Source organism: Apium graveolens, chromosome 3, assembly GCF_009905375.1.
Source record: "Apium graveolens cultivar Ventura chromosome 3, ASM990537v1, whole genome shotgun sequence".
NCBI classification, from domain to species: domain Eukaryota; kingdom Viridiplantae; phylum Streptophyta; class Magnoliopsida; order Apiales; family Apiaceae; genus Apium; species Apium graveolens.
The window spans coordinates 37,537,071-37,562,742 of NC_133649.1; the positions used below are offsets into that span (position 1 = coordinate 37,537,071).

A 25,672-nucleotide genomic window follows, 5' to 3' on the forward strand; every position below is an offset into this window, starting at 1 on the left:
CGTTCTTCTTCATATGCATAGACAAAATAATGTAACTAAATTATTATAAGGAGAGTCTCTGAATGTGCTAATGAATTCTACATAGTAATACTTAAAAATATAGGTCTCTGTTGTGTGCTTGTATCGACTAATGCATCTGTGAAAACATATATAGTACATTGTAATCCCTCACACGCGCATGCACAGACATACATTGTGAGGAACTCCATTACCAGAAATTAGTACCGGATTGAGCAATAATAAAAGTTAGCTTACAGGGTTTTTAGTTGACCAAGTACTCCAAAGTATTCTGGAAGTGCACCAATGATCAAGCAATTTCTTAATATCCTGCAAAAAAAATGTTAACTAATTTTTTCAGGGAAACACATCTGCATCAGACAAAATTTATGTACGACTTACAGCACATGCAAGGATTGCATATCTTTTAAATCTGGGATAGTCGAATTTCTTCCAGTCAGATCAGATATCCTCCTATCAATAGAAAGCACAGAAGTAATCAACTGATCTCAAAAGTCCAAACCAAAAATCAACTACAATGATAGAAAGTCATGAAGGTATTAAACATTGGCTAGATATTTGAGCAGTTCTTACAGTTCTATTAGATTTCTCAGACGGGAGATGCTCAATGGAATTGGACCCTCCAGTCCTGTTCCCTGCAAGTCCCTGCACAAAATTTGAAGTTTATTGAGAGGTATATGTAACCGTAGTTTCTAGAATATGTACTAACAACCAAGTAGAACCAAACTGAAGCATAATCGACCAAAATTACTCACAGTCTTGTCATATTTGTCCAGTTACCAATGAAATCGGGTATCTTCCCAGAGAAATCATTCCCATCTATCCTACTGCAAGGAGTAGATAATTTTAAGACTCTCTTAAACTTAGAAATATACAGTATAGATGAAGTAGTACTTACAAATCCTCTAGATTCCTCAGGTTGCCAAATGTTTCTGGTATTGTTCCATTTAATTTATTTGCTGAAACAACGCTGTGAAGATTGTTTGCAAGATTTCCATCAATAGATAAATAATGATAGAAGTGTTAAAGCATTATGTAATTATGTTTTAATTTGATAAAAATGTGAACACATTATGTAATAGATAAAAGCCCTCCATGAAGAACCCTTTAGGCATGTAATTGTAATTCTTAAAATCTCCTCAAGCCAATCAAACTTCCAAAGTTTCGAGGAATAGGCCCTTCAAGTAGATTATCTTCCAAAAACCTGAAAAGTTCAGCTCAGATTAAGTCAACCAAAGGTTATACTTGAAATCTAAGTCATATAGATCACATTTTCACTTACAGCTCCTGAAGAGTAGCGATGTTGGCTAGTTCCTGAGGAATCGAACCTTGGATACGATTCCCCAAAAGGGATCTGCAGAAAGGAGAGTTCTAATTTACTACAGCTCTAAGAGGTCATGCTAGGAAGCTTAGTTTAAAGATATGTTTAGTTCACTACACTGCACAAAAAAATACAGAAAAGAAATTAGCAAGTATCACAACAAAACCATACAGAAAGACAACGCGAAGCTGACCAAAAGCTCTGGGAATGGTTCCTCCGAGGACTCAGAGGCATGAACCTCGAGTGAGAAGAAGGCCCAGATGAGAAATTCACATGATCACTAAACCTATTCATTGGGGAGCTTAATCATGTATTAGTCTTATTATAAGATCTGAAGTTTCCCACATCATTCATCCCCGCAAATCCTGTTAATAAGCATCAAGTTCTTAGCAGTTCTTAACAACATGTTATTTTATGACACATACAAGACTCAACCAAAACTAAACCAGGTCATAGTGTTCAACAAAATTTTTGTTTTGTCAACTACAGAGCATGGCACATACATCTGTTTCAACTTTCCACAAAATTAAAGCAACATGAGCTATTTCGAACATAAATATGTGATAAATCATTAATCAGTGACGACCTTTTGCAGGAAAGATCCAGCAGACGAGCACAAACAAGCTTTTAGATGTTCATTCCTCTAGATCCAAACTAAAAGGCAAGTAAAAGGTCATAATATAAAACCAAAATAAACAAAAAGATCATAGAATGGATCAGTTTTCTTTCACATGTACTTTAACTATCACATACATATGTAGTTCCTTATTTATGCAACCAATCAAAATTATTTTAGTAAATCTAAAGCTCATCATCAGATATAAAATTTGAAGCAATAGATAAATAACAAGAGGCAATGATGTACCAATACTAATATCATCTCCGGCAACGTCAATTCTATTAAACATATTCAAATAAGTAAATTAGGGTTACAATTTAAAAAAAACCAAAATTAAAAATTCAGGGTTTCGATTTAAAAAAACCCCAATTGAAAACTACTCACAGAGAAGACCCTATTTCAAAATAACATAGTAAATTCACTTACCGATTCGAGTTTCTAAAATGATAACCAAGTAGAGAATATCCTAATTCAAGCTTATCCTCTTACGAGCTTAGCATAGTAAAATGGAGAGAGATGGTGGAGATGATGGTGGTGAGTGGTGGAGATGATGATGGTGAGCAGAGTGGCGGTGATGTTGGTGAGTGGGGGTGGTGAGTGGTGGAGATGATGATGGTGGGGTGAGAGAGTCGGGGCGAGAGAGTCGGATGAGAGAGAGAGAGAGAGCTTCTGTGTGTTCATTTTTTTAGATTTTAATTTTTTAAGTTATGTGTCTCGTGGGGAAAAAACAAAAAGGGGGGGAGAATATTTGCTAAGGGGGGAAATTTATTTGGCTAAGGCGGAAACAAAAATAAAGTGGGCGGGGAGTGAATTTTTTTTTGGAACTTCAGACATCAGTTTTAAAATAACCGATGTCTTAAAACAACATAGACATCATAAAAACACGGGGTGATGTTATAAATTCTTTTAACATCAGTGGCAAACCTAACCGATGTCTAATGTGTGATGTCTATTGATACTTTTCTTGTAGTGCTTGAAAAGAACAGATTAATCAAGCCAGCCTTTGACAGAATTGACTACATTGAGAAAACTCAGGAGAAGCAACAAACTCAAATTAAAGAAATTCTGAAGAATCAAGCTTCTCACCAAAATCAACTCAATGAGATCCAATCCTCAGTGGAATTGCTTGTCTCTCTTCTTTTACCTGCTGATGCCAAAAAGGGGGAGAAAGTAATTAAGTCCAAATGCAAATTTATTCAGACACTGAAAGGAAAGGATGATGGAAATGATGACCAGGGAAACTCTAACAAGGGTAGAGGTCAAGGTTAAGGCAAAGGATTTTCATCAAGTAAAGCTAGAATTACAAGTCAAGGAACAAGTTTTGATACTGGGAGAAGAATAAGTTCTGATACTGGTAAAAGGATAAGTTCTGGTGAACATCTAGAACTTGATGAAGAAATTTCAAAGCAGTTATTTCTTAAAGAAAATCCAGGAATGGACTTTGAGAGTCTAAAGGAAGAAGAAGCTAGACTCAAAGCAGAAGGTGTCAAGACAAAATCTAAAGCTTCTGTTGTTGAAAAGAAATTTCCAAAGCCTAAGGGTATTGTGATAAAGGAAAAAACAAGTTCTGAGGCAACCAAAGCCAAATCACAAGTGGAAATTGATCCAAGGTCCAAGGGCAAAGAAAAAGTTGATGAACCTGTAAAGGTTTATATGCCAGTCATGGATAAAGAAATAATTGATGATGAAGAAATTGTTAATCTTACTCTGATGCATAAGAATATTTTTCAAACAACCTCTGACATGGCACATGTTATTTAGAGTCAAGATGTAGTAAGTTCTGATATGACAGTGAAGCAAGCAACCTCTGACATAGCTCAAGTTGGCTTGATATCAGAAGATAAGGAAAAGGAAACCTCTGACATTGCTCATGATAAACCTTCAAAGATTCTCCTACCAGGATTCACCAAAGCTAAACAGGCTCAACCTTTGAAGACTGCAACAAGTGGTTTTGAAGCAAGAGTTGTTACAGGAAAGGAAGCAAGAGATAAATCTGGATTGGGTAATTCTGATGAAAGAAGAGTACATAACACTACCAATGATCCAACTTCCTTAAGTGAACCAGGTGTTGAAGCAACTCCTGAAAGATTGAATCAACTTGAATCTGTGCAAATGGTTTACCATACCTTTTTGAAAGAACATATCTTGTTATAATTTATGACAGATGGAAGGGTATACCATATTAGGCAAAATGCTATACCACTGAAGTATTTTGAGGAACTGGAACATGTTATATTCCTACTTCAAGTGAAAGACAGATTAACAGATAGTGCTGTAGGTTATTTAAAATCTCAATATCAAAGACATAAGAAGCTTTATTCTGTAAAGTCTAACAGCACATAGTGTCCCAAGTACAGAGATCACAAAGGTGATATTGTCGATATGAAGCCTAACTCTGTTAAGATTATAACTACTTTTATGGGTTATAAGGCTGTGGAATTCAATCTAGAGTCTGACAAGGCATACTTGATTAGACTAGATCAGGAGATAAGAAAAGCTAAGATCAATGATCTCAGAGCAGCTATTTTTCAAACTGGTGAAGATACAGCTGAATTGATAAATGCTAAAAGGAGGATGGTCAATGAACTTGAATATGCTAAGAGATGTTTGTTGAAGAACTATCTCAGAACAACTCCTGATATCAAAGAGATCAGAAATTGAAGCCAAGTCAAAGATACAACTGCTTAAATTATGAAGTGTATACAGATTGAAGCTGTTATCAGAAGTTAAAGATGGTAAAGCTGAAAGGACTGTAAGTTGTAGTTATCTAGTCAAATTCTCATGCATTTATACTTAATGTTTTTGACATCATCAAATATCTGTTGAACTTGTATATTATGCTAATTTATAAGTTGGGGGAGATTGTTATATATTTGATAATGTCATGTGTAATATGATTTGTGTTTAGTTTTCAAATCTTACCTAACAGGACAAATCAGTACTTAACTGGAAATCAACACTTATACTGAAAACAGAACTTAAGATATCAGAACTTAAGTTATCAGAACTTAAGTTATCAGAAGATATTTATCAAGAGATAATATCAGGACTTAAGATGACTTTCAGATAAGGCAGGCGGCTGATTGAAAGGAAAGAAGATCGAGACTAAGACAGAAAGAATTATGCATGAAGAAAGAATTCTATGAAGAATAGAATACTTGGAAGAAAAGATAACTAGTTGATATATTTTAGGAAGCAGAATTTTATTCCATATCAATTAGAATTTATCTTGTAACTGTGTAGTATATAAACACAGACATAGGGTTTACACTATAAGTGTTATCATTATCGAAGTTATTATTCTTTGTAACCCTAGCAGCTCTCGTTATAATTTGTTCATCACTGAGAGAGGACAGTTCCATATTGTAACAGAGTTTATTGTGTTGAATAAAATCTGTTTTCTGTTACTTGAGTTCTTATATTCGGATTTGATTGTGCTAAACACTGTATTCAACCCCATTCTACAGTGTGTGTGTGACCTAACACTTTATTTTCCGCACATATAAACTACATAACCACTCAGTAAAGTTTTAAAAAGGGATAAATTATTTTAAAATGCCACAACAATTTTTAAATTGGTAATTAAGCTATTCAACCCCCCTTCTAGCTTAAAATAGCCCTCTTACGGGACCTATCAATTGGTATCAGAGCAGTGCTTTTTAACGTGTTTGTTAAGTGATTTACAGATTTACAGGAATAACAAAAAGTGATCCTAAATGGCGTATATTAACCCCGTTGGTTGTGGGGAAGGACTGTCAAGCTCACGACCTCCTCTATTTGATGGCACCAACTTTGCAACATGGAAAATGAGGTTTCGCATTTATGCTAGATCTCAAGGAGTCAAAGTTTGGATGGCTATCGAAGATGGTGTTCGCGTTCCTACTAAAACTGTTGATGACATCATCATCGAAAAGAAGGTTAGTGAATATAATCTAGAGGAAGAAGCCACAATGAATATAGCCGCCAAAGCGGAAATGGTTCTCACAAGTGCACTTACAGAAAAAGAATATAAAAGAGTAAATAATTGCAAGCCAGCACAAGAAATATGAAATAAATTAGTAGTAACCTATGAAGGAACCACTGATATTAAAGATTCTCGGATGGAAACATTGATTTAAGAATACGAGAACTTTAAACTCCAAGAAGGAGAAAATATCATCGATATGGAAACAAGATTTACTCGTATAATCGATGAGTTATCTCAACTTGGAAAGAATTATACTCAAAATGAAAAGAATAGAAGAGTGCTCAAATCTCTTCCTCCTAGTTGGAAGGTCAAAGTTACTACTATAAAAGAGGTACACAATTTAAATGAGTATAAGGTCGATAACCTATTCGGAAATCTTCGTGCTTATGAAGAAGATAATATTCCAGAAAAGGTTGCTCCAAAAGTGGAGGATAAAAAGAAAAATATGGCTCTAAAGGCCATATTAATTGATGAAGAAAGACGAAGAGTTAAATGAGGAACTCCAAAATCTCGATGAGAGTGAAATTGCTCTACTCATGAGACAACTTCATCGTGTGCTTCAAAGCAAAGCTCAAAGATACGGAAAAGGCTTCCTAAAATCAAAGAAATCAACAAAGAGTTTTTAAATCTAACGGAAGGCCAAATTACTCTCAAAATTATTATTCCAACTATAAGAGTAATTATCCGTCAACGAGCTATAATAAAGGCAAAGGTAATCAAAATATAAATACCTATAGTAATGCCAATGCCTCTACAAACCATCCTGTTTACACTCCTCCAAAACCTAAAGATCCATCTCCGGAGGAAACACAAGATGTGTGTTTTGAGTGTAAACAACCTGGTCATTATAAAAGAGAATGTCCCAAACTCTCAAAGGGACGAAGTCTCGTGGCCGAAAATGGTTGGGATCTTAGTGAAGATGAAGAAGCTCCTGAAGCTAGTGAAGAAGTGGTCAATCTATGCTTAATGGCTCTCGGAGATGAAACTACCTCAACGGAAATCTCCTCTTCAAATCAAGAGGTAGCATCTAACTATGTCTCAATTAAATCTTTATTAGATGAATCTAACTTATCTCTCTTAGATATGAATAAGCATGATTTAATTGAACTTTTAGTAAGTTATAAAAATAAGTATAAAGATGTTGAACAAAGGTTTCACTTGCTATGGTCCGAGAAGATGAAAATTGAGGAAATTCATCAAACTCAAAATAATGAATATACTCGGATGATGGACTCAAAAGTCCAAGATGAGAATGAGATTACATCTCTAAAAGATCAAAACCATCTCATCAAGATTGAGGTAAATAAACTTCAAGAAAACATACTCAATCTTGATATAGAGAATATATCACTGATTCTCAAAGACGAAGAGATGGAACGTAAAAAGATACAATTGAATGATAATATTTGTAAACTTCACGTTGATCTATTGAACTTAAAGATTCTAAATGAATCAGATGTTCAAGAAAATGAAACATCTTACAAAAACAATCTTGATAAAGAAAATGAGCTGTCAGAAACCAATGAGCATAAAAGTGAAGCTCTAAGGTTAAAAGAAGAAAATTATAAACTCATAGCTCAAGTTATGGATCAAGAAAGAATCCTTAACAACAAGATTGATGCCTTAAAGAAAGAAAATAAAAATCTTGAAGAAGTCATTCAAAGATTTACAAAAGGCAATAAGATGTTGGATCAAATGGTGCATACAAAAACCTCATATAATCATGAAGGTTTGGGAGATAATAAGAATTCTCCTCCTAAAGAAAGTACTCGGAGATTTGTATCACCAATAAAGACCTCACCTGAATCACCATCATATAAATGTTCATATTGTAATAGGGTTGGACATACCGTTCAATATTGCAAATTCAAGAATGGTGAAATTAAGGGGAAGCATGTATGGATTTGCAAGGAATCATACAAGAATTATGATAAACGAATGCCTTACAAGAATAAGGAATATAAAGATCAAAGGTAACAAAGGTCTCATCAACCTCCCATGTTTCAAGATAGAAACATAAAATATCATGTCAATGGTAATGCATTTAGAAGACAACAACCTCTCAATAGGAATGAGTATGCAAATTACCATGCTAATAATAGACATATTGTTTATCATGATCCTCCTAGATTTCATGATAATTATCATGATCCTCCTAGATTTCATGATAGCTCTAGGTATTATCAACCTCAAACTAGGCATTATGCATCTAGAAATTTTTATGTGCCTAATGATAAGTATACTATGCCTAGATTTTTCCATGAAAAATCAAATTTTATGTATGATGCACTAACCCCAGGACCCTCAAGATAAAGGGGTGCCTATAAATTTAATTAATCAGTTTTGTAGGTTTTTCTTGCCGCGAAACAAGACATATGGTACCTTGATAGTGGGTGTTCAAGACATATGACCGGAAACAAGTCACTCTTGAATAACATTAAAAGGGTCACCATAGGGAACATAACATTTGGAGATAATAACAAAGGAAACATTATCGGCATTGGAGATATCATTAATGATAAAGTTAAGATTTCCGATGTTCAATTAGTCACCAGATTAAAGTACAATCTTCTATTCATTAGTCAATTATGCGACAATGAATACATGTTAATTTTCTACACTACTCATTGTTCAATTCTTGATAAGTCCGGAAAGTTGGTCCTCACTTGCCCTCGAAATAAGAATGTATATACATGTGACATGAGCAAGCAAGTGAGCGTATGCCTAATCACTATAAATGATGATCCATGGCTATGACATCGAAGATTAGGACATGCCAACATGAATGTTAGGTCACACATACTGTAGAAGGGGGTTGAATACAGTGTTTACTACAATCAAATCGAATATAAGAACTTAAGTAACAGAACACAGATTTTATTTAACACAATAAACTCTGTTACAAAGAACTGTTCTCTCTCAGTGATGAACAAATTGTCACGAGAGCTGCTAGGGTTACAATGAATAATAATCTCGATTAAGATAACACATATAGTGTAAACCCTATGTCTGTGCTTATATACTACACAGTTACAAGATAATCTTCTAATTGATATCGAATATAATTTTGCTTCCTAATATATATCAACTAGTTTTCTTTTCTTCCAAGTATTCTATTCTTCATAGAATTCTTCTCCATGCATATCTCTTCTTATGTTTGTCTTGATCTTCTTTCCTTTCAATCAGCCGCCTTCCTTATCTGAAAGCCTCCTTAAGTCCTGATATAATCTCCTGATAAATATCTCCTGATAACTTAAGTTCTGACAACTTAAGTTTTAATATCTTAAGTCCTGACTTCAGTATAAGTATTGATTTCCAGTTAAGTACTGATTTGTCCTGTTAAGTAAGATCTGAAAACTAAACACAAATCATATTAGTCATGACATCACAAATATATCTAACAATGAAGTTGATAAAGAATATATCAACTAAAGACCATGTACGAGGTATACCTAAGCTAAACTATCATAAAAATCATACTTGTGAAGCTTGCAAAATTGGTAAACAAATTCGAGCCTCTCACAAAGCAAAATTCATGGTATCTACTTAAGGACCTCTTGAGCTATTACATATGGATCTTATTGGTCCAGTTCCTATACAAAGTCTCGGAGGTTGCTCATAGACGTTGGTAATCGTAGATGATTATTCACGATTTACATGTACGGAATTTCTCAAAGCCAAAAGTGACGCTTTTGAATCCTTCTCTTCTTTATGTAAAAGGATTCAAAATCAACAAAATAAAACCATAGTCTATATAAGGATTGATCATGGTAAAGAATTTGAGAATTCCAGTTTTACCAACTTTTGTGATGAACATGGTATCACACATATTTTTTCCGCTCCATATACTCCACAATCAGACGGAGTAGTTGAACGGAAAAATAGAACACTCCAAGAAATGGCTAGCACAGCTAAATGAATATCGTCGACCTAAATATTTTTGGGCCGAAGCTATGTCAACGGCTTGCCATATTCTTAATCGGGTTTTGCTACGACCTATAAAGCAAAAGACTCCTTACGAGCTCTATTTTGGCAAAACTCCGAAGTTAAGCTACTTTCGAGTATTCGGAAGCAAATGCTTCATATTGAATTCAAAAGAATACCTTACAAAATTTGATCCGAAATCGGACGAAGGTATATTTCTTGGATACTCGAATAATAGTAAAGCTTATAGAGTATTTAATCTAAAGTCGCTCATGGTGGAAGAATCAATAAATGTGGCATTTGATGAAAGTAAACCACCCACGAAATATAAAGATCTTGTTGATCAAGAAAATGTCGAACAAAATGATATTGAAAATATTATTCGACAATTCGAAAATATGGATATCGGGACTCCCGTTCACAAAAATCCATTAGAATTAGATGAAAAAGAAGATGAACTTCCCAAAGAAATTCCTACTATAAAAAGTCATCCACTAGATAATATTCTTGGAGACTTAAGGAAGGGAGTTCAAACATGATCACAAGTTCAAAACGTTGTGAATTATCTTAGTTTTATATCTCAGATAGAAACTAAGACCGCGAAAGAGGCTTTATTAGACAAAGATTGGATCTCTGCAATGCAAGAGGAATTACTCCAATTTTCTCTTAGTAAAGTTTGGGAACTTGTCCCAAAGCCTCGTGATACCTCTATAATAGGTACAAAATGGGTATTTTGAAATAAATTAGATGAAAATGGAACGGTAGTTCGAAATAAGCAAGATTAGTTGCACAAGGATATACCCAAATGGAAGGTATAGACTTTGATGAAACATATGCACCTGTAGCAATAATTGAATCAATTCGAATGCTATTGGCTTATCCATGTCATAAAAATATCAAAGTATACCAAATGGATGTGAAATCTGCATTCTTAAATGGGATATTAGAAGAAGAAGTATATGTAAAACAACCTCCCGGTTTTGAAGATGCAAATCATCCAGATTATGTCTATAAATTATATAAAGCTCTATATGGACTAAAACAAGCTCCAAGAGCTTGGTATGAAAGGTTGAGCAAGTTCCTTTTAGAAAATAAATTTAAAATAGGAACGGCCGATAAAACCTTATTTACGAGACAAGTAAAAGATGATATATTGCTTGTACAAATATACGTAGATGATATCATATTTGTTTCAACAAATGATACACTATGTAAAGAATTCTCTGATAATATGAGTAAAGAATTCGAGATGAGTATGATGGGAGAATTAACCTTCTTTTTAGGATTGCAAATAAAGCAATCTGATGAAGGCATCCATATCTCTCAATCAAAATATTGTAAAGAGATGTTAAAAAAATTTGAAATGGATAATACCAAACCCATCTCTACTCCTATGTCTACATCCGATAAATTAACGGAAGATCCAAAAGAAATTCCTGTAGACACAAAGAAATATCGGGGAATGATTGCTAGCTTACTCTATATCACTGCAAGTCGTCCCGATATTCAATATAGTGTTTGTAAGTGTGCTAGATTTCAAATAGCACCAAAAGAATCTCATTTATCCGCGGTAAAAAGGATATTGAGATATCTTAAAGGAACCATTGATGTTGGTCTTTGGTATCCAAAAGGAATACCATTTGACTTAGTATGTTTTTCTTGATTCAGACTATGCCGGACATTTAGTCGACAGAAAAAGTACTAGTGGTACTTGTCAGTTTCTCGGTGGATGCCTAGTTTCTTGGTTTTTAAAGAAACAAAATTATGTATCCATCTCGACAGCGGAAGCTGAAAATATAGCAGCTGCAAAGTGTTGTGCTCAAATATTATGGATGAAGCAAACACTAGCTGACTATAATATAAAGTTTGATGTGATCTCAATCTTATTTGATAATATGAGTGCTATTGATCTTAGCAAAAATCCCATATTACATTCAAGATCTAAACATATAGATGTGAGACATCACTTCTTACGTGATCATGTCAATAAAGGAGATATAAAAATGACTCACATAGATACTGAGTTTAATCTCGCTGACATATTCGCAAAACCATTGAATTCCGAAAGATTCACTAAACTCCATCTGGATTTAGGAATGCTGGAATCAATAAAATAGATAGATAATAAAATCATATTATCTATCTTCTGGGTTTATTTAAGCCATCTCACAAAAAATATATTTTCCCGATCATGTTGTTAAGTCTCGTAAATTCAGATTTGTCAATAAAGAAATTTATTGATCGGATTTAATGAGATCTTAAACAGCTTCGATTTACCGGGAAAATAAAACTATTCTGAGTGAGATTTATAAAGGCTTTTTATATTTTCATTAGATATAATTATATATATCAATATATAATCTTATTATACATATATGGGTATTTTGGAAAGTATTTTTTACAAAAATATTATATAAATATATTTTATGAGTTAATTTTATATCCAACCTAAACAAAAATTATATCCAGCCCAAATCATTATAAGCCCATATATATTTTACAAATATATAAATACATATTTATTTTCAAAAATAAAACCCAATCCTTTTTTTTGGCCCAGCCCATTTAAAATGAAAAAGCCCAGTCTCTATATTTCAATCTCAGTCATTCATCTATAACCCTAACTAATCCTGATCATTGGTTTAGTAAAATATATATACAAAACACTGTTTTGTACAGTAGTAGTCATACGATTCAGTCTTTCACTTTCCTCTCGCCTCTTTTCCGTTTTCTCTGACCTCTTTCTCTCTTTCTCCGAAACCCTAGATCTAATTCACGATTATTCTTCAAATCTTCGATGAATTATATACAGATACTATAATTATATCATCTTTCGTACTCAGTTTATACGATTTTGATACAGTTCTTTTGGGTTGGTAACATAGAAATGAATTTGATGATAAAAATCGTCGATTTATACATAAATCAGACTAGAATCATCAATTCAAACATTCGATTGATCAATATATATAGATATACTTTTATTATTGTTTGATTAATCGATTTTCAAAACCCTAACAAATTCTTGAAGTTAATGACAGGAGAAGACCGGAATCGGAGCAAAATCGAGTCAAAGAAGGAGAAACACTATTGCATGTGTCAAAAATTGGGTGAAACTCGGGACTCGGAGGTTGACTCAGTCCGCGGCTGAGTCAACTAGGTAAGACCTACTCGCCAGGCCAGGCGGTAGGCTAAGGTATGAGAATATCATTCAATTAAACCCTTTAAATCTATGAATCTATGTGATTAAGTAAGTTTCGATTGATATTTTTACTTCGATGTGTGAAAATGATGTGATAAAGGGTTTTGAGATGTGATTATCCGAAAATAGATTATACTGTTGAAGAAAGGTGTTTATATGATTTATGTGAGTTGTGCATGTACTTGAAAAGTTGTGTAAAATTTGAAATTGATATTCGATTTAATCATCAAGTGTGATTCAGTTGTCTCTAAGCCTATACAATTAAATGTAGTCTTTGTTTTATTTGAAAATCAACATATGTTATGGAAATTTGAAAGATAACTTATGAATGATGATTATAGACAGATATATGAACTTAATTGATTATGTTAACTGTGAAGTCATTGTGATCATCCTAAGACTATGCAAAATTGAATCTTGTGTGATCTATGTGCATTAGTGCTAAGATATAGTATGACTGTGTGTTGTGACATAATTTGAATTCAGATAAAATTAATACTAATATCAAAATAAAGCCTAGTGAAATTGAATCTGGATTGTCAATTTTTAAATGATAAAATGTGATTGAATGTATGATAATTGGAATACTGAATTAAAATATATACTTAAGTATATGCTATCTATTGACAGTCTTGCTTGCTTGTTTGAACTGGACTCTTTAAATGTCATCTGTGATTATCCTTGATAAAATCGTGATTGCTCAAAATCCACCTGATTAACCTATACTCACTAAGATATTAATTAAGTAATCAGTCTGTATAAGTATGTGCCCTAAATTGTATTCATAAAAGCTCTTCATATAGTAAAAAATTCTTGTTTTCATATCTAAACACCTTAATATATGCAAGCTGTCCTGATTACTGTTTTGAGATAAATACTATGTATCTGGATAAAAACTGTCTTGCTAAACTTCAGTCTCTACTTGTCTATTGAAAGTTGTACTAAGTCTATGTGCATCATACTTACTTGAATATATATATATATATATATATATATATATATATATATATATATATGATCTGTGAACTTGAGTGCATCACTGTTTACTATACTATGCATTTTACAATTGCTTGTGCAGTCATAAGAACTCAGGTAAATTATAATCAAGACTGGCTTGTGTAATCTCAGATTAACAAAGATAAAAATTAATCACTCACACACCAACCCTCACAGAAAGACCTGGCAGGAGAGCCTTGAGCATCCCTGTATCTGGATCACTGCTGTGATTAATGGCCACTTAGAATTATAGGTGAAAATTCAATTAAAATCATTGCATTTAATGTGTTATATCTGTTGTTACTTATTATTTAGTGAGTGTGTGTGACTTTGAATGCTAGTTGAACTAAATGAAATTGATTGTGCATTAATATAGATGCATTATTCTGTGTTAAATGTGCATATCATTCCCTGAGTTGCATTTCATTTAACACAAGTTGCCCAAAGAAATGAATGTAACATTCTTTATTAAAACTCAAAGTTTTCAGAAAATTAATTTCTTTCGAAAGGTGACAACCTTTCTGCACTGATCTTTTCTAAAAACTGAACATTCTTAAATGCATTGTTTGTCACTTGCTAGGTCCTATGTTGTAGAGTGAGCTGCATTTCACCTTTATGTCACACATTCTCCCAAAATTGTGTACTTTTTGTACTTCTAACAGTACTAAAACAGTATTTTCTAGTACTATTTGTCACAATTTACATATGTCAGCTATCACACATCGTACCTTAGCTGCATTATACACATACCTAGGATCTGGATTTATGCAAACCATGCCTCTGCACATCAACTCTTTGCAAAATTGCATTTAATGATGCGCACTGTTCATAAACAGTAAAAGCTACTTTACAGAAAATTATTTTCCTAACTGATATTGAATTATGTGCTATGTGCATGCTTATATACTCATATCTACATCTGCTGCATTCACACACAAACATAGTTCATTTGCATACTTCACTTTGTCAGTTATGAACCCAAATGCTAGGCCATTCTACCCTAAGCCAAGACCAGCAATCACAAATCCATATCTGCTGGAAGATATGGAACAGAAATAGTTTATTCACCACAAATCCTCATCATTCAAAATTGTAAACCCTTCAAACCCAAGAAACATTCACCAAAGGCCATCTCATTCAAGAAACCACTGAAAAGGTTTCAAAAATCACACTATCCCCTTCTATTAGAGTAGGAAATTTCAAGTTACTCACTCTCCAAACCCTAGACCATCCAAACCCTTTCAAGCCAGAGTCTATACCAGAAAATCAAACCTATGACAGGAACCAAACACAAACACAAACCCTAACACCTCTAAGCCTCCACCACCAGACCTTGCTAACCCTTCTAAGTCCAAGAAATTCCTTGACTTAGTCAAGAATGTTCAGCCTGGTATTTGTGTGAATTTAACTGGTGAAGTGGAGAGGGTCATTAGGCATGCTAAGTGGGAGGGATTAGTATTTTATTTGAGTAGACAGTACTTCATACATCTCATGGGCGAGTTTTACTGTAATATGAATATCATTAAGGGTGTAGAGGGAGTCTTGCATTTTACAACCACTATGAACAAGAAAGTCATTTGTGTTGATAATAAGAGTCTGAATAGGGCACTACACCTTCCACTGCACTTGTGTGATTTGCCATGTCATGATATCTATTCCTTGTTTGTGTTCAATAAAGCTGAGTATGAACTTATGCTTGGTGTCTTGTGTGAGTCTGATGTTCCATCTGGTCTATGTGATGTTAAATGTGGAATCCATTTTAAGCATTTTAAAGGAGTTTTTCAGCATCTTGCACTTATCATAAGGGAAAATGTCCTGCCCAAACCCAATCAAAGTAAATACTTTGACTTTTATGATGTTAAACTGATTTATCTTCATTACAACAACAAAATCAACTTTAGCATTTCTTATGTCATTCTTCTCAATATGATAAATACTAATCTGGTAGGATACATGCCATATGGAGTCCTCATCACTTGCTTCTTTCTTATGTATAACATTCATCTTCCTAATAAGTTTGCTAATCTAGGTGATTCACACATCACAAATGAGCCCATTAGGCCACAAATTCCTCTCATGCACTGTGAACCACAAGAGGTTGAACCTACTATGATTCCTCCTATAATTAGAGAAGAAGATGTCTTCCTCTCTAACTATGAGTCTGTCAGAGTCATGATAAATGAACTTAAAAATGAACTTAGGAGGGTTAAAACAGAAAACTGTGAGACTAACGAAAAGATAACCTATCTAGAGGGTGTAACTGTGTCTTGTAAAAATAAAATTGCATATCTTGAGAACTTAGCTGCATCTACCCTAGGAGACCACTGTATGACTAACCAAGAGAATATGAATGCCTTCTAAGTTCCAATTTCTGATGACTTAGCTATGGTTCATGAGTTAGAGGACATAGGTATGGATGTAAGGGGACCACCTATTGAAACTTTGCCTGATTTAATTCATGTGTGTGATGCTGATGGAAATGTAATTGGGTGAGCTATGTGCTGCTTGTTGTTGGATAATTCTGTGTTGTGTTGTGCTGCTGTTTATTAGACTGCTTTTGCTGATATGTATTTGCTCTGTTGTACTTTAAGAACTTTGTATTGTTTAGGCTTGTTATGGTACTTTTCCTGGATGACTGTAACTTTAACTTTGTTTTGAATTTGGTTGAACTTAATGGAGTGTATGCGCTCCTAATGCTATGCAATCTCTAAGACAGGTGCAGAACTTTGTTCAATTTAATCAGTGAACCACACTGATTGATATGAACACTTTTGTTCCATGTAATATAATCTACATTCTGTTACTTTTGTTGGTGCATACACTGTCATACTTGTAGTACAAATTTGCTTTCAAAATTCACTAACCAGTCTATGCAGGAACAAGATGGAATTTGTATTTGGACACTCATAATATGATCTGGACTTACTGAAATTAACTGTTATTAATCCTGTTCATTTCCATATTATGCAGAATTTAAGATAAATTGGTTATCTCTGGAAATTTGAATTGCTGATATACAATATTAAGTCTAAATACTAAGTATAAAAGTTGTCATGATAATCTCTGTTATATGGACCTATCTCCTTGTTTCCTATTCCATTATACAATGATCAGAATCACTGTATTTAAACTAATTATTGTGATAGCTTGGATTTCTGTACTGTTTGATACTCTGCAGGAATGGAGCATGAATTCACTTTTAAAATTTAAAAGGGAAATCAGCCAAATTACAAACCCAAAGCAGATCTACTAGAAACTGCAAAAATAAGACTTCAGGTAAAGAAAGGTACATAATTTATCTCCTATTTTCCTTCCTTTCAAACCATCCCAAAGCATCTAGCTCTAACAAGGTAAAACAGGTACAAATTCTGAACATTGTGTGCTTAGTTACATGTATTAGACTGATTAGAGGTTTATATATGTTAGTTAAGTCTCTTTGCTATGTAGACAGTTTCAAATAGATTGTATTAGCTTGTCTAAATCTGTAAAGAGTATGCTGTGAAAAGTTATAGTTTGTATGCTAGAATGATAACAGTGTATCAACTAGAATGTATTAGCTCAAACTCATGTAAACTGCTATTTCTCTTGTTTGTATATGATAAAAAGCACTGGCTTAGAATGTATTAGGTTATTTAATATGTAATACTTGCTGATACATTAGTCAGATTGAGTTAGGATTGACTTTTTGCAACTTTAGTCGATATAAATGATCAGATCATGAACCTGTGTATATCATTTATCTGCTCCAACTCGTATAAACTAACAAGGAAATCAATTAACCAGGTATATGCATGCAAACGGCCATATAAAACACGCATAAATATTTACCATGATTTTTTTTAAAACACCAAGGCGTTATATACAATGTCATAGTATGCTTAAAACAAGTTCAAACAATTACAAACTCAAATATGATAGTATCTTTTGGATCCAAATAGAAATGTTCAACACATTGTAATCCTAAATATAAAATGCAAATGAAATTCATTTTCTTCAAATAATATGTGCACTCAAAAAGAAATATATTGCCATGGTTAATTTTAGAATAATTTGAATAGTATGCATGAACCATATATCTCTTAAGATACAAATTGTTGTTCATCAATTCATGCTACTAAAAATTCACTAAGTAAAATATAACTTCTAGCCATCAAATGTAGTAAACCAAAAAGGGAAGAAAAATTTGACTTAAGTGTTTCTCTAAATTCCTGGAATTTGCATTGCATACTTCATACACTGAAATGTTGTTACCATGATAAACTAGATTATGCTTTTTGGCTATCTCCCAAACAAAAGGGGAAGAGAATTTGGACCCCCCTTACTTTTCAAAACCTTAGATGTTGCTAGTTGAATCATTGTGCTTCTATATATGATAAAACTAACAAGGTATTTGCAGGAATTATCCTAAGAGAGGAATCAAGCTTAGTCCCACAAACCGTATGTGCAAAAATATTTTTAAAAATAATGCATACACCAAGGGGAAGCACACACTTGAAAAAAATTAAATTTTATGTTTGTTTGGCAAATACCAAAAAGGGGAAGATTGAAAGGATATCTTCGATATATTATTTATTTTGGTATTTGTACGATTAAACATAAAATTTAAATACACGTAGATCCTCTCCATTAAGACATGAATTTAACTGATTCAAATCAAAGTCAAATGGTCAATCTGGAAAAATTATTTTCAAGTATATAAAAGAGATACTTCATTATTCTAAAACATCAAAATTATATCATTATGGAATATATCTCTAAGGCAATATGATCAAAAAAGAAATATCAAGGATATGTCTTAGATCTTATTCAAAAATACTCTAAAATATTTCCTACCATCCAAATATATTTATATATTAGGAAATATATTTTAAGTATTTATTCAAGTCAAAACTTTGGTCAAAAGATCCATATATTTAATTTCAAGACCAATGGTATTTTTACTCGGATGAAAAGGCTGCCTACACAGTCTGTATTTTAAATAAAATACTTCCACTTACTAGAATTACTTTAAATTTGGTATGGATCATTTAAATGGTATTTTCTATGAATGGTAAAAAATTTGTAACATTTAGAGAATTTTTGTCCGGGCACAAAAATCGAGGCAGATGATCCCATAGTTGACCATGTTTGACCTAGTTACCATTGACCAAGGTTGACCAAAACTTGTCGGACATCATTTTATAATATTTAGGTAATTATCATTTTTTTATGATATTTATTTAAGAGTTTTTAGGGTGGTCATATTTAATGGTGCTTAATGCTTAATTAAAATGATTAAACAATGATTAAAAGAAAAGGAAAATATATATTTAATTAAATATATCAGCTGAGTTTTGAATACCATAAAGTTGTTTGTCTTATATGGCTATGTCAAAGAAACACAACCTACTTGCCAAGTCATCAATCCATGTGACATACAACATCCACCATCCATTTTCCTAAAATCTCCACCATTCAATCCACCTAACTTCTCCTATAAATAAACCCCCACCCCATGAAACACCCCCAAATCTGGGGTTGGGGATCCGGGTTGTCACGAGTTCCATTTCCTTTAATAATACTTAATCTTAATAAACAACCAACTACTGAATATGGTGACCCCATAATACACACACACCACAAGTTATAGTCTCGGAAATGAATACCAAAAATAGCACAAGTCATTTTATTCCACAATTATAAGTTATTACACCTCAAAAGGGTTTATGAATAGATTTAAAAATTCTTTACTATTATTAAAATTCATAAATATACATAAGTCTGGTATATCAAAAGTTGAAATCCTAGCCTACTGGTAATTCCTACCTCAGCTACAGCGGCATCAACTCCTATAGGAAACTGCGGAACGTTTCCTATCCGCTCGTAAATTGGGAACTTGGTCCTGTTCATCTTATTTATCTGTTGTTGTGTGATTAAATAAAAAAGCAAGGGTGAGCAACAAGCCCACCGAAATAATATGTATAATAATTAACAATATATGAGCACTCTCATAGTACTCATGAAAGTCTTGGTCAAGAAGAAATGAACCAAGTTGATATCTTAACGCGACCAAGTCATAAAATATTCAGTATATATGTATATACACTTTTCAAAATCTTGGAAATCATCTTCCATGCATAATATACATAGAGTTCCAGTTTATAATTGTATAAAAATATCGTTGTAAGGTGATCTCATATATCTAACCTTGTCTCAACATTTTTCTGAAAATCTTTGTCATGCATAAGATAATCATTAACTAGATATAAGTTGAAAAGATGAAGTTACAAGATACTCCAATATACTTATATCTTTTCCAAATACTACTTGAACTACCACCGTTCAAGTTATAATCAGTTCCAAAAGTTCATCACAAGATGAGACTACAAGATAAGACTTAAATAGATTCAATATTTGAAAAATCATTTGAAAGAAATGAAGTTACGAGATACTTCATTAAGTCCCGATATATATACACCTATATATATATATATCTCATACACTCCTTCAAAACCTCTGTTATGAAAATTATAAACAGAGTTTTAATATCCAATGAATTTGGAAAGAAGAAAGCTTTGGAATAAACCCGATATCTTGCTGATCAGGCAAAGATACCCATTAAGTAACCTTTTCTACTGTAGATGGATGAATTCCTCGCTGGTCATCACCCTGGCCGTATTAGGACCTTGCGCTAGACCGTTACCCGGCTACTCACGCGTGGATGGACCGTCACCCAGCCTCTTACACCTTCATAGACCGTACCCCGGCCTGTCGCTTAAAACAGAAACCTCGTTACGAATATAAAATACACCATAGAGCCGGGTCCCTCAGATTTTTGAGCGAGTATTTAAGTCCCCTTCGAAAGGAAGATCTTAAATTTGAAAATGAGTTTTGGGATCCGCTCTAACTTCTAGAATCATTTTGAAGACTCGAAAACATTTTAAAGAATGTTTAGAGTAATGATGATTTAATAAAATAAATCAGTCCCGATATATTAGAAAATATCTGAATATTATTATTTTAATAATATTCCCATAAAGGATAATGTTTATAAAAATAATTGAAGAAGAAGTTTTAAAACTCATACTTGAAACGAATAATAAATAACAAAAGATATACTTATACGAAAGTACGATCCTTATTTGAATAATCGAAAATAAGTTTAATTATTATTCAAAAACCATCGAAGATACCTTATTTGATTAATAGTTATAGAAAACTATATATATATATATATACATATATTATACTCGGAAACATCGACTCCCGATTTAGAAAAATGTTCACATTTGGGTCCCCTATACTAAGGGTATACGCAACTACTGCTTATCTCTAGCATATGTATTATGCAGTTTATAGGCATTTGAATTGATAATAGAATATCAAGATTTCACAACATGCATATATATACCATATCAATATGCTCCAATATATCGCAAGATTTGCTAATAATAGTCATGCACTTATCTCAAGATAATGCATCAATATATTTACATCACAACAACAGTATAACGGGTAGAAAACTTGCCTGAGTGTTCCCGGATGGACTTAAGCTTAGAGTGGGTCCGATAACCTATGAAAAACAATATAAGCCGGAATTAAACCACGGTCGCTTAAGAAACTAGTCAAAACTCACTCATACCCTAACGGTCGCTTATGGTCACTTCTACGCTTAACGATTTGCGTTAATCGCTCGCGTACCCTCGTCTCCACTAATTTTAATAAATTAACCGTTATAAATTTTAAGGCAACTCTTTCGCGAATACTTTACCAACTTCCTAATCCACCTTACATAATTGCTTCGTAATCCAATTAGTCTTTTAAGGGCCTTAAACAAGGTTTCAAAGTAAAATGAGGGGTAATGGTTCGCTCGCGAAACGTCGTTACTTAAAACGGTCGTTTCTCCTAAACCGTACATCGGATCTAAGCGAACCACATACCAAAACGAATCTTACGACATGATCTAGATAAACATGGAAATGTTCAGAATCTTACAGTGAGTTAATTGGGTCCTGAAGCTAAGCACAAAAATAGTCTAAGGTAAATCGGACATTACGACGGCTATGTTTACGCGATTACCAAATTTTATTACAAGACCAAAACCATACCAAACCAACCCAACAATCAACATACTACATTATAACATTCCAAACAGCCCCTCAACTTCATCATACACCAAAACAAGTTCCTCACAATCATCCATTTACATAATAACTCATAACTTCCATTTAAAGTTCATAACTACTCTAAAATCATACGAACATCCAAGAACTCTTAAAGAACAAGTTTAAAACTCATGGTATGGCTTAAACACAAAGAGGGGAAGAGGTTATACCTTCCTTGGAGAGTGGGTAATGCTTAAAAAACCTTAGGTGATCCTTAACTAGCCTTATAATGATTAAAACCTCAAAACAAAATCAAGAACAAAAAGTTAATTCTTGAAACACTATTCCCTTGAACTATAAAATGTTAAAAACGGGTATGGAAATCAAGAAGGTGAGGATAGTGGTTACCCTAATTATGTAGAGCTTCTCGAGGGCTTCAATTTGATAGGTAGAACGCGCAAAACAGCCAAGGGAAACTCAAGATACAAGCTTTTTTTTTCTCCTCCATTTTTACTCTCTTTTCCTCTCGGGTTTTTCATGAAAAAAAGGATGAAGTAGTCTTTGGCTTGCTTGATTGATTTTGAATAATGTGTCCAAATGTGTGGTTTGATAATATCTATACTAATCCACTTGTTTAAAGTGATTACATCATCTTAGTGACATCATTCCCTTGCCAAGTGTTGGCTAATTGTGGTGGATGGTGTCTTAAGCTCTTAACCACTTGTTTTAGCTTCTCTTGTAAGCTTTCTCCCCATACTACTTGCATGCATTCGTCCTTGATCGTTAAATTATTTTACGGCTTGTTTATCGCTCAATATCGTTGATCGTTTGAGGGAATATATCTGTGATTTTATGACTTGGGTTCCCATAACATTTCTCAATATTTTATATTCCTTTAATGATCCTCTCTTATAATCCTTGAATTTAAACCCTTTTAATCATGTTACCTTATACTCAATTTCTTCGGTATCTGGTGGATTTTCGGGAAAAATCAAAGTGTTCGAATTTGGATTCTGACGATCTTTACATACACTTATATACCATATGGAGTACTAATAAGATCTCTGAATATCAATAAAAGAACTCATACATAGTGTGACATTAAAAGTTTTCTTAATCAGCAAAATCAGCAAAATCAGCAAAATCATTATTCATAAGGATTACAAAAAGTCCAAAATTTTTGGGGTTATTACACCCCAACCCATTTCAACCAAGCTAAAGGGCCACAAAGTTGCTAGGATTTTTTCAAGAAGTGCTTCTCTTCATCTCTTTCAAATTCTATACACACACTTCTTCTCAAAAACCTTCTCTCTCTTAAATATATATATACAAGGTTTTTGAAAGCCAAGCTTAGCTTCACCCAACCAAGCTTGTTCCCACCAAGTGAACTCATCCACTACCACTCTCCGGCCTCCCGAAGGGCTGCCCAAGTTCGACCATAGTGACAAAATCCGGCCGAACCTCCGACGAACTTTTCCAACCGTTTTCCAAAAGTGGTCATTTTTAGCTTCTTTTTTGAGTTTCTTTTATTTGAGCTTTGTACTTAATTTCTCTACTTCATCTCAAGCTCTAATACTAGATCTCCTATAAAGAAGGTTCTCTAAGAAAAGAGAACAAAGATTCGAACTCCGAATTCGAATAAAGTACTTGATCTTCAAAAAGAAGCTTTAAAAGAAGAAGATCTATAAAATACAAGTACTTAAATCTCTATAACTCCTCACGAGTAAGATTTGATATTTGACAAATCTCGTGATTTGGCCAATTACCTGCACTTTATTTATCTCGATCTTGGCCAACATATTTCGTGAATATAGAAATAATTACGAAAGGTATCGTATAATTCTTACTAACAGCTTTAGTGTTCCGTGGGATTATAATTCGATCAATAGTAAGCTTCGTAATTTTGTCAAATATCAAAGACGAATTTAATCACACGAGTTGGCCAATTACTTGCACTTCATTTATTTGGATCTTGGCCAACGTATAGTTCGTGTATATAGTATCATTACGAAAAGTATCGTATAATCCCCACTAACATCTTTAGTGTTCCGTGGGATTATAAATCGATAAATAGTAAACTTCGTAATCATCCTTCTAAGCTTCAAAGGTGGATTTAATCACACGAGTTGGCCAATTACTTGCACTTCATTTATTTGGATCTTGGCCAACTCATAGTCCGTGTATATAGTATCATTACGAAAAGTATCGTATAATCCTCACTAACATCTTTAGTGTTCCGTGGGATTATAAATCGATAAATAGTAAACTTCGTAATCATCCACCTAAACTCTTCAAAAGCACAAATCCAAAGCCAATTACTTGCACTTCTTTTATCTCGATCTTGGCTTATATAGAATCTATAAATTGTGCACGATGTTAAAAGTATACTTTGGCTCTATAATTGTCAAAATATAAGTATACTAAAATCCTTGTGCCTACGAACTTAAAAAGGATAAGTTACTATTCCGAGATTGTAACTAAAGTATTCTTCGATTTATAAATACAAAATCGAAAGAAGAAGAATACTAAAGAAGTCATAAGCTATATTGCTTATATATATAAAAGACTTCTTATATTACTCCGATAAACATATATTCTATAAAGACGGAGTAATCGAAAGTATACTTAACATATTATTCTATATCTCAAGTCAAGTATACATAGTCGATATTTAATATTCTTATTTTGTTACGACCGGTATCTTCGTGTAATATTATTTGTGGATTTGGTATAATATTAAAGCCGAATGAAAATATATTCAATGATTGTAAGTTTGTGTGAGTGCAAATTTCTGCATTATAAATTTGCTTTATGTAGTATATGATTTTTTTCAAAGCAAGAGTTTATTTAATTTCTTTAATTTTGATTTATAAGGAATATTCTAAGCCTTGGAAAAAATTTCTTTTAAAAGGTATTTTGTTCACAAATTTTGAAAATGATTTTATAAAGTCTCTAAAAATCCAAGTTATTTTATGGTATAAATTTTATAATTTTTGAACTTGTATTTTATTTTATAAAAATAAATCATTATAAATTTTAGTTGTCATATTTAGCAAATTACAAGAAAGCCCTTGCATGCAAACCACCCTCTCATTCTTTTCAAGGACAAAGAGGACAATTCCAACCCCACTAACTCTTATTTTTCTAGCCAATTTCCTTCTTTACCCTTGCATGCAAATTGAACCAAGTTCAAGTGGAAGGCTAATCATGTCAATTCCTAATTCCACTCACTTTTGCCAATACAAAAACCATAAAACAAGCAAAGACATGATCATTTCACTTCACTCACCACCACACTTTCTCCTCCCTCCCTCCTCCCTCTCTCACTCTCGGCTTTTAGCCGAAACTCCCCTCCCCATATTTTTTTTCTTTCTTCATTCCTCAACCAAGCTTCTACTCTTTACACAAGTAAATGTTACTTCCCATACCATGATCACTCATATTTCAAAGAGTTTTGAGTAGAAAGTTTAAGTTTAAAGGTTGCATGTAAAGGTTTTAGTGAAACTCAAAATACAACCTTGATTCTTGTGAGTTTAGGGTT

At 33.2% G+C, this 25,672-nt stretch overlaps 2 long non-coding RNA genes across 2 annotated transcripts; both read right to left on the reverse strand.

Moving 5' to 3' along the window:
- Positions 1–397: 397 nt before the first annotated feature.
- Positions 398–973, reverse strand: LOC141712779 (uncharacterized). Its single transcript, XR_012571705.1, has 3 exons — positions 917–973; positions 774–845; positions 398–471 (listed from the first exon to the last, which is right to left on the reverse strand). It is a non-coding gene; the product is annotated as an uncharacterized LOC141712779 (long non-coding RNA).
- A 125-nt stretch (positions 974–1,098) lies between these two features.
- Positions 1,099–2,040, reverse strand: LOC141711190 (uncharacterized). Its single transcript, XR_012571258.1, has 3 exons — positions 1,926–2,040; positions 1,301–1,372; positions 1,099–1,222 (listed from the first exon to the last, which is right to left on the reverse strand). It is a non-coding gene; the product is annotated as an uncharacterized LOC141711190 (long non-coding RNA).
- Positions 2,041–25,672: the final 23,632 nt, after the last annotated feature.